At 35.0% G+C, this 11,019-nt stretch overlaps 2 long non-coding RNA genes across 3 annotated transcripts; both read left to right on the plus strand.

Annotated features, from left to right (window-relative positions):
• Window positions 1-482: 482 nt before the first annotated feature.
• LOC124162619 lies at window positions 483-8,554 on the plus strand. 2 transcript variants are annotated; one of them, XR_006865633.1, is made up of 3 exons: window positions 483-705; window positions 7,686-7,951; window positions 8,370-8,554. It is a non-coding gene; the product is annotated as an uncharacterized LOC124162619 (long non-coding RNA). The 2 variants fall into 2 exon arrangements; XR_006865632.1 differs by lacking the exon at window positions 483-705 and adding an exon at window positions 7,204-7,595.
• Window positions 1,364-5,983, plus strand: LOC124162618. The gene is made up of 3 exons (XR_006865631.1): window positions 1,364-1,516; window positions 3,838-3,963; window positions 4,295-5,983. It is a non-coding gene; the product is annotated as an uncharacterized LOC124162618 (long non-coding RNA).
• Window positions 8,555-11,019: the final 2,465 nt, after the last annotated feature.

Here is an 11,019-nt window from a genome sequence, read left to right on the forward strand (position 1 = left end):
CCAACCTTACCCACCCTTACCCAACCCCACCCCACCCCACCCAACCCAACCCCCACCCCACCCCACCCAAACTGACCATATAAGAACCGAGCAATACGTCGTTAGGAGACAGCGCCCCTTTGGCAACATTGTAAACTGAAAACAAATGAGGTTTGAAATGCCGTCTTTTATGTCCCCTCACGTCACCCCCGGCGACACTAAAAACAAATGAGTACTGAAACTCATCTTAACCCCTGGCGGCGACTTTTTAAACTTAAACGACAAATGAAATATAAGAATCGTTTTTATTGCGCTTTAAGTGAAAAATATACTTGCAACACCGTAGAACATAACGAAGTGTTTTCTAAATTCCAAAGGACGTGGATACGTAGAACCATCGAGAAACTGAGACAGTTAACTGTCATCTATCATATTTGATTTATTAAATGCGTTTAATGATAATAAATTCTGCAGAAACTTTCGACGGCTTTTTTTTCATCAAATTTTTTTTTTTTCAAGTATGTATTATTTATTCAAATTTTTTTTTAGAAATTACTATCAGTATTTAAAATTACGGTATTTTTTGTAGATAAAGCAGCAGAAATACTTTCATTAAATAGACATATTCCTATGCATCTGGTAGATATTTAATGATACTTGCCATTCCATGTAAGATTCTTCGATGGCCACTCCAAGAAACGAGTTCCAGCCGACAGAAATTCCTAGGTGGGTTATTCAATCCTTTTCTTTCATTTTGAACTCCACTATTATTCAGGGATATCATAGTAAATTGGTAATGTATATCGTCATTAAAAGTGATTTACAAAGAGATTTCATGTAGGTAAGCATCGATCGGTGGACGAATTAGTATTGGTTTCTCGAAAAAATTCTACGCGCGAGTGTATTTGGAGGTTGATTTTAATATTTTTTGTGTTATTGCTTCAATAATTATAATATCCCAGACAGCACCGAGAAATTATTTACACGTGTTTTTTTGGTGTAAATGCGGTGTAAAAATAAAACTCGGATATTTCCATAATAAAACCCGTGTATAGAAGTATTCTGCATTTAAACACACATTTTGCTATACTTTCGGTATGAAATCTATTCCTGCCATAATTTTTATGTTTTTTAATTGCTTGCGTACTTCCAGATAGGCAAATGTATAATTTTAAAAATATATTTATTTAAATAGGTCCGTGACTTGATCAAATGAATGGATCGTCCTTTCAAAAATTGCCACCTTGATAAATATTGTTTCAGATGTAAATTGATGAGCGTATTTAATATTGGCGAATAATTCTTTTTTACATCAAAAGAATATAATGTTTTTCGTGATATTTCTGATATTTCGTGATGCTGATGGTAGCAGACATGTTGGACTATGAGTTCTTGTTAGCACCGTGTGTGGCGCTCAGTGTCGCTGGATTAACACAAGGACCAAGGACGCAAGATGCAACGATAAAACCTCAGGTACCACAACGCGTTAATATTGCAACCTCTGCCGTCTACTGCTCCTTGCTGCTTTCATAAAGAGGTGAGTTATCAATTTTTTATCCGACTTACATTTGTTTGCGATACGTAATCTTATAAATGTGACCTTTACCATGAGCACCATGAGGTTCGTGATGTCATGAAAATGGCCGAAGGACGCCATTAGGTAATAGCGCATTTGTAGTTCTATTATTCATATTCTATTCTGTTATCCTTGGGATTTTTATTGGATCTTAATTTATCATTTCTCATCTGTGTGATATAAATACTTCAAATACAGCTGGGATTCGGCGGTATTCGTCTTCGGTTCTACTTCGACGCTATCTTCGTCCGGTGATAAGTATATTTTTCATAAATCTTTGAGCGTCAAAATTCCAAGTACCCTTTAAGTAACTGTGTTAAGGTTCTTGGCTGATTCTATGGTTTCAATTTGCTTTGATTTCGATTCACATTTATTAGTCATACGTAGTTAACTCTGTTAACTTTACAAATGTGTTGCTTTCCCTGAGGTCATGACGTCATGAAAATGGCCGAAGGTTCATTGTCAGCCTTCCCTTTTCTTAGCCATTGCGAAAATATATAATATTCTACTGTTTCATCCGCTGAGTTTTTATTGGCTCTAAATTCATCATTGCTCAATCGTGTGGTTTAATTACCACAAATAGAGCTGTTATTCGACGCAATTCATATGTTTGCCGGGAGATTTATTTGTGTTATATTTTTGGGCGTCTTGATTGGGTGATTTTATTGGGCTATTTGGTCCGGATTTTTCAATTGATATTTCGGAGAATCAAGTATATGAGTGCTAGTGTGTAGCATATTGCCACGATGCTTTAACGTCGCGGTTAGTATGCTCGTGAATGGTTAAAAAATGAAAGCTTTTTTCGTTGCTGTAATTATCATTCGTTACGGTGATATTTGTTATAATATAAGCTAATTATATTTCGTTAATTTCGCAGTAACACTCGAAAATAATCCTGATAGAAAGGTGTTAGTTATTTTTTTATTTACAATCTCGTGCCAGTATTTTTTTACAATCCCTTACGCTCTAAATGTTTTCAATTCGGAAAATTTTAAAATCTCAAATTTGCACTTTCCTTGCCTTCATAGTCTATAATAATTTTCGCGTTTATTGAATTTCACCAGAGTAATATGATGCCTGTGTATTGGAGGGATGTAAATGGCTCATTAATATACCGTGGGTGTAAATCTTAATCAGTCTTCATGGTCTTCATTTGCATTTCACTGCTCTGTTATCTTGGTAAGTTGTCTTGGAGTATGGTTTTATGATTTTTAACCCACATTTTCATACACACATTGAATGGATCCCATACCCTTGAATGGATCCAAAGTAAGTATTGTAAATTACTTGATCACAATATTGAGAAAATACTGCAGAAAGAACCAGGATGCTATATATATGTGCATTAATTGAATTTGCAAGCTCCCTCAAATCGTAGAAGACAAATTGGAATGTTCAACTTAAATGGCATATTGTTGGATGAGATCAAATTCACTGATTTGTTTTATTTTATAACTTTTAGGGTCCCAAACATCAATACAAATATTTCGCCCCATTTTTGTGTCCATTATTACCTGTCATCCAACTACACCAAAACAGTGCAATTTATGTTGTAATAAATTTGATCTTTCTCATTCTTCTTCCTCAAGTTCTAAGAAATATAAATAAAATAATGTAACTGTGTGATATATCAAAATGTTGCCCTCTGTCAATATACACTTTTTTTTGCATTTATCTTTTTCTTGAGTATAGATTTAGTAAAAATATCATCAAATTAATTCAACACTCAAGTGTATGTACCCATTTTAGAGAAGGGTGGGTGGAGATGGACTCACTACTAGTAACTTAGTCTCATCCACATGAGAATTCTATGAATAGGATTGGAGGCAAGACTGAGGCTGGTATAATGAAAAAGTATTTTCTGAGGCATGCTCACTCAAGAGCCAGCAAAGGTCACGGCATACTCTAGAGTCTTCTGCTCTGTTAAAGATAGAAAGTTCACGGCAAGAGGATTGTTTCCTGATGATTAGGACATATTTCAGTTCATATATATTTAAGAGTTGGTTAGATTTAAATATTATATGTAGGGAGAGACATCAGCCATGCTGCAAATGACTGTACTTTTTTAATTGGTGTGGTACTAGACGTGCTCCTCATATTTTTAATAAAAACTATACTGAGATACTAAAATACCATTTCTTATATATATCACTGTGTCTCGTTTTCTCTTGTGAATATTGATCTAAGTGATGGCATGACATGGTGCATGGTGTAAAGAAATAATTTTGAGACCATACAATCATAAAAATGTTTTAATGTGTCCTTTTCATTTATAAATCTAGGAAGCTCCATAGGAAACATTGGTAATGGTCGTTTGATGGAGGAGGATAAACATTCAAAGCTGGCGGTAGGAAGGAGTCTGGTGAAAAGGGTATAGACCATACTCTGTGGCGTGATGTGGAATACAGGTACCAAATACTTATTCAAAAGTTATATCTCAGGGAGGGAAAAATGTTGGCACTTAGTTTCACATGATGCCTAAATATGGTAGTATAAAATTGTTTGTTAGACCAGTTTGCACCAGGTTCCATATTTTCTAAATTTTTATTGCGTTCATCGTGGCATCTTTGTTGGAACGCTTACTAGTTGTAGGCTTTGCAATGTCATTCGTCATTGTATGTGAAAAAGATTGTTCATATGCTATAAGTATTGCTTCTGCATTAAAAGGTATTAGCACATAGATGAATTGATTGATAGCTTTGCTACTTCAACAATAATAATGATTTTAACTTTTTTCAGGAATGATTCGGCATTGATGAGTGCTAGTACGAAGATAAAATCATGTTAGCATGGTATGGTAGACCAGAACAATTTTGACTCCTTAATACATATTTAAATTTATGATTTTTTACATATTTAGTCACATTTTTCATTGAAGTACTTGAAAATTAATTACAATTTTGTTTACCTGCATGTATTCCTCTATACTCACTTTGATACCAATTTCATAGGAGTAGAAGTCCTAATTATTGAGTGTTGCTTTCTGTCCCTTCTTAGATTTTATTTTCAGTCACTGTGTGGTTTTTGCGGAGGATATGTCAATTCTAGGGTTTCTTTGAAATGAGATGGGCTTGAGTAGGTTCCGGGACTGACTTGGGTGTTGAATTAGGTTGTGAAGTACCACCAACAGGATTTTCGTACAGCTCTGATAAATTTAAGTTGGCTGTTTTCTTGGATTCAATTTTTTTAGCAATATCCTTTGGGTTATATCCATAAAGATTCGAAATTTCAACACATGTCTTATTAAGGTTTGCTGGCTGCTCATTGACAGCATCATAGTGTTCGTGATCAGTTTCGTCATTCATTGATTTGTCAACATTCTCTGGGTCAATGATGATTTGTGTTTGAATAGCTTTTTCAAAGATGAAGTCCACGTCATTGAACTCTTCCGGTATAAAGGGAAAGATTTCTGCTACACTGAATCCTGAAACACCATTTTGCATTGTTGGGATCTTAATATACGCTTCATGAATGTCGCAACAAGGATGAAAGTTTTTTCTGGGTCAAAGTTATGTCGTTTCCTGAAATCTTCTGGAGGTCATTAATCCATAAGGGCCTGTCCCACTGTAAATTAAACACTTTCTTGAGAGAATCGTAAAAAAATCCAAAGGCTGTGATTATGCGGGGGTATAAAGACAACATGAACATGATTAACTCTATGGAATTCATAGCTATCAAGAGAGATTTGACTTCTATGGTTGTCCATAATCAATTACACATGAACTTTCATAGTTGATTTTTGTTATCCATGAAATTTTTGAGCCAATCTGCGGAGAGTTCTTCATTTGCCTATCTGTTATCAGAGTATTAGTAGATTTAGTCTCTCTGGGTTAGTAATCTTTTATATCTTAAGGAGGCCAAATAACCGTGATGATGAAGGGTTAATATTGATAAAACTCTGTGGAATGTTTGCACTATTTGATAAAATCATGTTTTTTTCTACCTGTCAGTGGGAAGTAACAATTGTTGAGCTCTTGTTTCATTTGCCTCTAGTACATATATTAAAGATTCACAATCATTATCCTCATTGAATTTCTGACATTGTCATGGCACTCTTTTCACTCTTATATAACCAAACTGTTTCCTTTGTCTCTGCAGGTGATAGTATGGTTCTCGTGTTTACATAAAAGTTTAATTCTTTTGATTGTTCTTTCTGTATTTGATGGTATGGGATCACGAGTATGGTTTTTCCTAATAATGAAGCCCTTTTTGTGATTGTAGATGCTACTGAGTATTTGATAGTGAGTGGTTCATTCCACAATGAAGTTTCACAGACCGACTGTAATTCACTAGGGATTTTAAGTCTCTTGATTGCTGGGGATGCGAATGAAGTCTCATGTATGCTTTGTTTATTCTGTATTTTGTATGCTTTGTTTTGTATTCCGCCATTCACCTAATAGTGTCCAAATAAATTTTTCTTAAATTGAAGTGTCATTAAATTTTTAACCTGTATTTGAAAGGTTTTCCCATTTACTTGGTTGAAATAAGTCACCTAGCATAAGGTGGGCTTCTTCAGTGATCACCATCATTAATGGGTGAGTTTATCAGTGTAAGTCCTCATGCTTAGGATTGGTAAGCATACCTCATCCATGAGATGTCAGACGCCAGTGGCAACCAAGGGGAGTTGGGTAAGTATGCACTGTTTGCCCCCTAGGGAGCAAAATCAACCACTTGGGATATTAATTTAATAGTTCGGGGGAAGTAAGTGTCTATAGGGTCTAGATCTATAGGAACTTATAGATCCAGGATAATTTTAGTTTACTTCTAATTGTAAGTTTAGGGGTTTGCATTGATTGTGAATTCTACTACTTGCTTTCGTTGTATTAAACACCAGATCACATTAAATGGTGCATTTTGAGAGGATCACCTTGTCACGTTTGTTTACAGGAATGCAGAAGGAACTTCTTTCAATGAAAAAACATTGTGGTACAGCCTTCGAAATGCACCACTTTAAATGTACTCACTGGTAAACTACAAGCTTCCGCTTTTTATGCATTCGGGGTCATAGGTGGTTTCTGGTGATAGTTCATTGAATTTACTAATCTTTTTGGGTGAAAAATTAAACTTTGTCTTTCAATAGAATATATTATTAGGTTTTAAAGTTCATCCTAAAGATACTTAATGGAATTTACATTTTGGATGAAAAAATTGAACTTTGTTATTCCACAGATAAAAAAATTAAACTTTGTAATTCCACAGAAATCAGTGTAATTGCAAAGTTTAATTTTTTTGATCTGTGGAATAGCAATGTTTATTTTTTCATCCTAATCGTTCAGGTTCGAGTAATTGTCAAGAGCGACCTATCGATGAGTCGATATATATCGCCAAGAGCGACCTATCGATATAATCGACCAATCGATTTGGCTGCAGCGATAGTACTGCCAACTAGCGGCCATATTTGAAAGTAACTCAATGTAGCGGGTTGCGACAGTGGCGTCGCCCTCGGGAATCGTGGTACTACGTGGGACCTGAGGAATAATATACGGATAATACTCGTGTATACCCCAGAAATAGCGGACATAGTACCGGAAATACACCGCAATTACACCAGTCCTACACGAGTAGAAACGGGATATACACGAGTTTTTACCCGTGTTTTATCACGATTTTACACGGGTTTCGCACTGCTTGTGCTGTATGGGTAGTTTTAATCATTTCTCAATAAATTCTTACCACAGACTTGAATGCTTTTGACATTCTCGCCCACCAACGATAATGGCAGTACACGGCGCATATCCTGGTTTGTTGTTACGAAAGGAACTTGATTTTTCGGGGGTATTAAATGAATTATTCCGGTACTTAGCATATTGTGGAAGGATGTGGAACACTATGGATGAATAAATGACTACTTAGAAGGAAGAAAAACATGACCCGTGACTGGGTTAGCATTTTACATTGACGCTTGGTAATCTTTAGATTAATGTGAAATCACCTTTATTTTTTATTCCCTCCACCGTATCGATTGGAATCCATTTGGTGTCAAATTTGTATAATGAAGAAGAGCATTAATCATGATTACTGAAATTAGGGAGTTTAGGAGGTAGGGGTCGCATGGATAACACCAAGTGAATTAACATGAGTGATTATCGAGTGATGCATCTATGAACTGAAATTGACATTTCTTTTTCAGGAGTTTCTTGGTGGCAATATCTTTATGGAGAAAAGCAGGTGGGATGTGATCTCCAGTAATATGAAGGACACCATCTTCGTACGAAGATGGTGTCCTTCATATTACTGGAGATCACATCCTTCGCGTGAAGGATCTTGCCACTGCGATATGGGGCAACGAGAATTTGAGGGGAAGGAGTATAGAAGGCATTCCATGCAACCGACTGAAGAGCCAGGGAGCAACAACTAAACCCGCCTTAACTCCTGAAAAGTTAGCTGTGGTGAAGGGTAAGTGTGCATGTCAAATAAGTCAAACATTTGTGCTAAGTGTTCAGTAGTCTGGCAATATTGTAAGTGTTACTTCAAAAGATCACATAGTACCTGAATTTTACTTCATTCATAAGGTTGATATATCGAAATTAACCCATTTATAATGGCATGTTTACCTGCGACTTCTTAGTGTGTATATGGGAAGCTTCAGGCACTTCTCGTTAACTAAGTATGTCAACTCACACATTACTGGTCCTGGCAGCCCATTATTTTAAGTATTTTTGGCTATTTTTTTAATTGTTTGACTTTGGTTTTCCAAACAAATTTGATGGTCAGTGAGTGAATCCGATAAAATTGAATGAGTTATTCATGATAGTGTAATAACAGTGGTCGTTGTTAGAAATTGTCTGTGACTGGGGTATCTTTTTTGTTTTAGATACATTTGAAGATTGGCTGAAGAGTAAAAACATTCAAGAAGAGGAAGTTCATGGCCTCCTTAAATACATTACCATGAATATGGAAATGGAATTCCTGGAATGAATACATTGGGGAATTGAGAGTGCAACAATACTGGTTTTAAATGGGGAAAAAGAATTATTTTTCTGTACTGTGTTTTGCCTTACGGCAAGTAAAATAGTTAAAAGATATTCTCAGTGTATTGTGAGTGGATATTCAGCAGTATTTCATCCAAAGCATTGCGTCTCTTGGCGGCCGGCCACGAAGGTCCATTGAGAGAACACAAATGAAACGAAGTGTATTTGTCGGGTATTTAAATGCTGCGTTGTTTTTTATAATATTATTATTCTTGAGTTAACAGTGATTGCTATATTTGGTTGCCTTATGAATAACTATGTGTAGCTGTATCTATAATAACGTCGTATATTATTGAAGGAAGAATGGCTACTCATTAACTCTATTAATGTTTCTAGGTACTAATGTCATTCATATTTTCCAAACTAATCATGAATGCACTCCTTTTTTTCTGTAATCAGCGAAACTATTTTTATTCATGCAACTTTCCATTGTTTTCATTTAAGGTGCCCAAACGTTATCGTGTGCCATATTGCAGAAGCAACTACCTATCCACCAAGAACAAGGGGTATGTGACTGTGTTCCAGTTCACCAAAGATGAACGCAGTTGACAGAAGTGGCTGGAGAATATCCCTCGGAAGGATTGGAATCTTTCTTCAAGCGCAATAGTTTGCGTCAAGCATTTTGCTGAGCAGGATATCCTACACCGTGTAACTTACATGAATAAGAGCGTTGAAGTGAAAAGTTACGAGTTAGATCGCCTAAAGTTGTCCCCTGGTGCTACTCCCACAGTGTTTCAGGCCCTCTCCTCTTCTTAAAACTTCTTATTGTGATCAGTGAACCATGAAAATCTGTGAAAATAAGTAGATGAGTTGTACTTCTAAGAAATGAAATCAGGAAATATTGTATGAATCAGTGGAACAGGAAAAGACTGCTGATGAAATGATAGTATTTATCATTATTTCCGAAATACATGCTAATTTGACATCTGGCCGCCTTCTACTACTGAAGGTACATTGGAAAATCAATTGCTACTAAGTGATACGGAATATATAAGTGGTATTTTGAACTAATTCATTTTTCCCTTGCAGGTAGAACTTCTTGTTGTGATCAGTGAACTATGACAACCTGTGAACATAAGTAGATGTAAATATTGGAAATGAGATCAACAAATATTTTATGAATCAGTGGAACATGAAAGAACATTGATGAAATGTCAATATTTGTTCTCGTATCGATAAGGGCACCTTAATTGATAATTATCCGCCTTACAATACTCTAGGTATATTGAAAATCCAAGGGTACTGAGTGATATATCTATACGTGGTATTTTTGAACTAATCCATCTTTCTCTTGCAGGTAAAACTCCTTATTGTGATCAGTGAAGCATGAAAATCTGTGGAAATAATTAAAGATGAAATGAACGAATATTGTATGAATTAGTGGAACATGAAAGAACTTCTGAGGAAATGACTATATAAGTTTTCATATTGAAAATACTTAGTAAATTGACGTCTAGCCGCCTTCCAATACAGTAGGTATATTGGAAAATCCATGAGTGCTGAGTGAAATTACACATATGTATGTAGTATTTAGAACAATATAATAATTTTCTCTGCAGCTAAAACTCCCTTTTGAGTGAACGTTTGTTAGTGAACCTTGAAAATTTGGTCATATAATCAATTATGAAGAACCTGTTGTGGCTACCATTATCGAGATTAATTCAATAATTTCCTCTCATTTGTAAAATTTGATTTTCTTTTAATAAGTATTGAGTTAAATGTTATTTGTTGAGACATTTTTCCAATTCGGAAGTCGTTAATATTTCATTATACTGATCTTGTTGTTAAGAAATATTAGATTGAATATATATTTATCTTCCTTGTGGCTTCATATTTTTTAAACGTTGTCCAATTTATATAATGCTAAGACTAGTTTTTTTATATCACATAGTTTTCTAATTAGCCCTAACATTTGTACTGATCATTTTTTTTCCATCAGGTAATGTGGTGCCTGTGAAACTGATAGCTGTTGCTGGTGACGGTTGTTGAAACTTCCAGTAATTCTGTAATTATTTTACTAATAACTTCACACAACGCACAGGACAATATTATTTTACTTCAACTAAACACAGTAACTAGCAAACAGTTTAGATCTCTTAGATACAATATTCAACACTCTCTCTTAATTTTTTTTTCTTTGGAAACAACAGAAAACAAATTACATCATTCAACACCATAATACTTTTCTTGAAAATTACATCACAGAATTAATTCATATAATTATAACCTTAATGCAACAAAAATTAATCACATATTTACCTTTTAGCAAAAATTAAAATTCCTTCAATTACTTGACAGTAATAAGTTTTTATGTGCATGAAACTTGATACTATTGAGGGGCTTTGTAAATATATCGGCTAACTGATATTGTGTTGGACAGTAATTTAATGTCACTACTTTTTGTGACACCTTTTCGGAAATGAAATGATATCTTACATCAATGTGTTTACTTCGTCTATTAAGCTGTCCAGTCTCAATTAGTCGAATAGTGCT

Source organism: Ischnura elegans, chromosome 7 (assembly GCF_921293095.1).
Source record: "Ischnura elegans chromosome 7, ioIscEleg1.1, whole genome shotgun sequence".
In the NCBI taxonomy this organism is placed as follows: domain Eukaryota; kingdom Metazoa; phylum Arthropoda; class Insecta; order Odonata; family Coenagrionidae; genus Ischnura; species Ischnura elegans.